Genomic DNA, 6,249 nt, shown 5'->3' with positions numbered 1-6,249 from the left:
CCATCACCAAAACTGACAGCACATTAGAACGTGGTTGGCAGGTGTACCTTTTCTTTCTTATTGGAAAGCGACAATCAGTTTGGAGAACCATTCAATGCAATATTCATAAAGCAGTTAAGGAGCCATTTAATAAGATCATCCTTAATTAAAGAAATATTATACTTAAGGCAATTAAATATTAATCACCAGGTATATGAAGCATAGAACAGAGAAGCGAGAGCTAGGTATTTCCTTATTGGTTCTTCTTAACAAAACTATTCAGCAGCTCATTATAATTTAACTCCCCAAATGCAGTGCTGCACTAGAGAGTGACAAGCAAATATAATTGGCCACACATATTTTATTCTCCCTCCTCTTGTTATTCACTGGGTCAGTGATGAATTCATCCTGTCAGTGTACTTTGGGAACAGAGTCTGGTAGCCTACTTTTTTATTCAACATATCCCCCAGCCAGAAAAAAAGCTAGGACAGACTTTTTAATAATTGGATAACAGGCCACTTTTATTTGATTAAAACTAGGAAAGGCACTAACCTTTGCCTTAACTTCAAGATAGACATAGATAGCTCCTAGAAAAATAGCAGCAGTCTTCTCTGCTCAAGTAGTGGAGCCCAGCTAAGTGCCCTTCTTTGCATCTTGCCTCTTCTATACCATCTCTCAAGTGTATTGCTCTTAATGTTCCCTGAAAGTAAATCTTGAATATGACTATTTGAGAAGAGAGAGGGGGAAAAAGTTTCAATGCTGTTTCTTTATGTCTCTCTGATATTGCTGTCTAGGTTCACCAAATGAAGAGATTAACAGAAGATTTAAGACTTTAAAAAGGGAGAGAGAGAGAGAAAGACAAAAATACTTTTTTTACACTGTGGATATGTTCACATGTCACAAATAGCTGGGATTCTTAGTAATTCTTGCATGTGAATGAGTTGGAATCATGATGCTGAATGGCTAACAACACCTGCTGTGAAGTTGAAACGGCTAAACTATGATTCTTCATTCTGTGGTTTATTTATCATAACACTCTAGCTGAGTAGAACCTAGAACTCTGGTTTATCTCTATCAAGGAAGAAAAACCAGTCTAGAACTATTCATCAATTATTGGTGGATAGATAAGCTGCTTTGTCACTCTGCAAACATAAATGAGCAAATGTTCTTATTATTTAGCTGCTAGTTTAGTTTTTGCAAGCATATTGTTTATGAATAATAAAACAGGGTGCATTGAAGTCCAGATATCAGAGTTCCAAGACTTTCCAAGTTTAGATGTTATAAAACAAGCTATTGGTGAAAGTGCATAACACACAAGGCGAATGATTTGACCTGGGTTGGGTTTGGTGGAGGAACACATATCTGGATTGATAATTCATGGTGTGTTTTTTTTTTCCTTTTTAAAAACTTCCAGATGTACATTGATAGATTTCTTTCTCACTTCTTACCATTTCTTCCTGCTTTTAAAGTGGGAAGATTGTTATAGCTTCTGCGAACCTGTACACATACTGTAGAAGCCAGGGTATTTTGTAAGATTATAGCTCTTTTTCCTGCACTACCTCTGAATGAGTTTCCTAAAGGAATAATACCTTTCTGTTTTGCCCCTTCATGGATTGCTGCCTTGTTGTGGCGAAGGGGTTTGAGTAACTCAGATAAATCATGGGCTATGCCATGCAGGGACACCCAAGACGGACAGGTCATAGTGGAGAGTTCTGACTAAATGCAATCCACCTGGAGTAGGAATTGGCAAGCCACTCCAGTATCTTTGCCAAGAAAACCCCATGAACAGAAAAAAAGGCTAAAAGATATGACGCTGGAAAATGGGACCCTTAGGTCAGAAGGTGTCCAACATGTTACTGAGGAAGACCGGAGGACAAGTACAAGTAGCTTCAGAGCTAATGAAGTGGTTGGGTCAAAGCCGAAAGTACGCTCAGCTGTGAACATGCCTGGGAGTGAAAGGAAAGTCTGATGCTGCAAATAAAAATACTGCATAGGAACCTGGAATGTAAGATCTATGAACCTTGGGAACCTGGATGTGGTCAAACAGGAGATGGCAAGAATAAACATTGACATCCTGGGCGTCAGTGAACTAAAATGGACAGGAATGGGCGAATTCAACTCAGATGACTATAATATCTACTACTGTGGGCAAGAAGCCCATAGAAGGAATGGAGTAGCCCTCATAGTCAACAAAAGAGTGAGAGAAGCTGTAATGGGATATAATCTCAAAAATGATAGAATGATTTCAATATGAATCCAAGGTAGACCTTTCAACATCACAATAATCCGAGTTTATGCACCAACCACCAAAGCTGAGGAGACTGAAACTGACCAATTTTATAACTTTTATACAGGGTTTATATAATCTAAACCAGTGGTTCTTAACCTTTGTTACTCGGATGCTTTTGAACTGCAACTCCCAGAAACCCCAGTCAGGACAGCTGGTGGTGAAGGCTTCTGGGAGTTGCAGTCCAAAACTCCTGAGTAACCCAAGGTTAAGAACCAGTGATCTAAACCAAATCCCTTATGAATACACAGTGGAAGTGAAGACCAGATGTAAGGAACTCGATTTGGTGGACAGAGTGCCTGAAGAACTTTGGATAGAGGCAGCAACAAAAACCATCCCAAAGAAAAGGAAATGCAAGAAAGCAAAGTGGCTGTCCAACAAGGCCTTACAAATATCAGAGAAGAGAAGGGAAGCCAAATGCAAGGGAGATGGGATTCAGAAAACTGAATGCAGACTTCCAAAGAATAGCAAGGACAGACAGGAGGGCCTTCTTAAATGAACAATGCAAAGAAATAGAGGAAAATAATAGAAAAGGAAAAACCAGATATCTGTTCAGGAAAATTGGAGATATTAAAAGAACATTTTGTGCAAAGAGGGACATGATAAAAGACAAAAATGGGAGGGACCTAACAGAAGCAGAAGACATCAAGAAGAGGTGGCAAGAATACACAGAGGAATTATATCAGAAAGATTTGGATATCCCGGACAACCCAGATAGTGTGGTTGCTGACCTTGAGTCAGACATTCTGCAGAGTGGAGTCAAGTGGGCCTTAAAAAGCATGGCTAACAACAAGGCCAGTGAAGTTGATGGCATTCCAGTTGAACTATTTAAAATCATAAAAAGATGATGCTGTTAAGGTGCTACACTCAATACGCCAGCAAGTTTGGAAAACTCAACAGTGGCCAGAGGACTGGAAAAGATCAGTCTACCTCCCAATCCCAAATAAGGGCAGTGCCAAAGAATGCTCCAACTACCGTACAATTGCACTCATTTCACATGCTAGCAAGGTTATGCTCAAAATCCTACAAGGTAGCTTCAGCAGTATGTGGACCAAGAAATCCCAGAAGTACACGCTGGATTTCGAAGGGGCAGAGGAACTAGAAATCAAATTGGTAACGTGCACTGAATTATAGAGAAAGTCAGAGAATTCCAGAAAAACATCTACTTCTGCTTCATTGACTATGCAAAAGCCTTTGACTGTGTGGACCACAGCAAACTATGGCAAGTCCTTAAAGAAATGGTAGTGCCTGAACACCTTATCTATCTCCTGAAAAACCTATACATGGAACAGGAAGCAAAAGTTATAACTGGAATGCAACAACCGATTGGTTCAAAATTGGGAAAGGAGTACGACAAGGCTGTATGTTGTCCCTCATCTTATTTAACTTATAGGCAGAATACATCATGCGAAAGACCGGACTGGAGGAATCCCAAACTGGAATTAAGATTGCCGGAAGAAATATCAACAACCTCCGATATGCAGACAATACAATTCTGATGGCAGAAAGTGAGGAGGAATTAAAGAACCTCTCAATGAGGGTGAAAGAAGAGAGCGCAAAAACGGTCTGAAGCTAAAACATGAAAAAAAAACTAAGATAATGGCCACATCACCTTGCCAACAAAAGTCCACATAGTCAAAGCTATAATTTTTCCTATAGGGATATATGGAAGTGAGAGCTGGACCATAAAGAAGGCTGACTGCCGAAGAATTGATGCTTTTTAACTGTGGTGCTGGAGGAGGCTCTTGAGAGTCCCCTGGACTGCAAGGAGAACAAACCTATCAATTCTAAAGGAAATCAACCCTGAGTGCTCACTGGAAGGACAGATCCTGACGCTGAGGCTCCCAACTTTGGCCATCTCATGAGAAGAGAAGACTCCCTGGAAAAGACCTTGATGTTTGGAAAGTGTGAAGGCAAGAGGAGAAGGGGACAACAGAGGACGAGATGGTTGGACAGTGTCATCGAAGCTACCAACATTAATTTAACCAAACCCCGGGAGGCAGTGGAAGACAGAAGGGCCTGGCATTCTCTGGGCCATGGGGTCACGAAGAGTCAGACACGACTAAACATTTTGCAAAATTTTGAGTTTCCAGCATACTTACTCCTGTTTAATTCTCATATGGTCAACATACGCCTGATGCACTCTGCAGACATAAATGACCAAATACTCCTACAGCTTAGCTGCTAGTGCAGCATACACCAGCATGCTGTGAATGAATAATAAGCCAGGTTGCACTGGAGCTCAGGCTTCTTATTATGTTTACATTAGGTCACTTTGTAATTAACCTATGGAATTCTGTACTTGAAACTGTGGTAATATCTATAAGCTTATTTGGCTATAATGACTAGTGAAGGATATCTTGCAGCTGATTACTCTGTTTAAGCTATGAGAAACAGTTTTGGTTCTGGTTGAATTCAGGCATAATATTGGATGACAACATGATCGTGATTCAATTCACCAAAAACAAACAAACAAACAAACAAAAACCTCTTGTTTATGACCATGGAACACTGTGCTTCTGCATCAATGATTCAAACACCAGGAAATTGCTCAGTATTGCTGCACAATATCATGTCTACGCTGCCAGCAGGAAAGAGAATGCTAAGCTTTACATAGCAAAGGACAGCTTGAATGTCCACAACACCAATGACAGCAGTCAAAATGGTCTACAGTAGTGGTCCCCAACCTTGGGCCTCCAGATTTTCTTGGACTACTGTGGGAAACTTCTGCTTAAAGGTTGTAGCTGCATTCGGTTCCAGTGACGTGCATACACTCCTGGCGGTAGCAGCTGCCAGCAGGCAGAGTAACCCCTTATTCTGCCCTTTCGCTTAGTGGTAGAGCAGAAGATCAAAGAGTTATTTCAGCCAATCCTGGTTGCCATTAGGTAATTAGTATCCTATCTGAATTCTAACAACATACTATGTAACTCATACTAAGTCAATAAAAAGAGTTCTCAGGGCATTGTCTTGAGGCTCCACTGGCTCAGACATCCGTTGCTGAGTCCTTTGTACTTTCTCTAAGGCAATTAGCCTTCCTTTGTTCTGTGATCACCCACAGATCAGAACTCTCAGGAGCCTTCATCACCACCTCTGTTGGCCAGGATTTCTGGGAGTTGAAGTCCAAGAACATCTGGCGGCTTAAGGTTGGAACCACTGGTCTACAGGATACTTTTTTCTGCTCACTACCATTCACAAAGGAAAACCAAGTGAAGGAAAATTCCAAAAGTTGGCTCCTTTTTTCATCAGTTAACCACTTCTCACTCAAACACAAAGCAATTGTCAGGGCTGTTTTTTCAACAAGCGTAAATGGTTGTCCCACTGTTCTTCCAATGTGTTAATTCTTTTGTATATAGCTCTGTATCACATTCCCAGGGGTTTCAACAGCAAAGTCCGACAAGCCAGTTCAATATCAGAAGTTCAGAGGATGCAGAGCCGATAACAAAATGCCAAAGCCAAATCACAACCATGAGCTGAGGTCAGGATCCAAAGCCAAATCACACAACATAGTCCAAGGTCAGAGTCCAAAGCCAAGGGTCCAGAGAACAAGGTTCAAGGTAGTCAGGAGCGTGGGTACGAGCCAGAGATTTGACGTGTTGCTTGCAGAAGCTTCCCAGCCGTCTGGAAGCTGATTATATAGCAAAGCAGTCATTGAACTGCTGGAAGCCTTTCATTCTGTTAAAACTCAGGACTAGCTGACCTGATGTTTCTGCGAGCAGCATTCAAGCAATCCTCTGACCTTTTCATCATAAGTCTTTGACGAAGTCTAACCCTCACCCTGGCTGCTGGGGGAGGAGAATCTGGTGGCAATTCAGCTGTCTGTGCTTCTAATCACTCAGCATTCTCCTCAGCTGTAGTAGTAGTAGTAGTAGTAGTAGTAGTAGTAGTAGTAGTAGTTGTTGTTGTTGTTATTATTATTGTTATTATTATTATTATTATTATTATTATTATTATTATTATTATTATTATTATTATTATTATTATTA

This window comes from Pogona vitticeps, chromosome 3 (genome assembly GCF_051106095.1).
Source record: "Pogona vitticeps strain Pit_001003342236 chromosome 3, PviZW2.1, whole genome shotgun sequence".
Taxonomy (NCBI): domain Eukaryota; kingdom Metazoa; phylum Chordata; class Lepidosauria; order Squamata; family Agamidae; genus Pogona; species Pogona vitticeps.
This window is presented reverse-complemented; position numbering follows the sequence as displayed.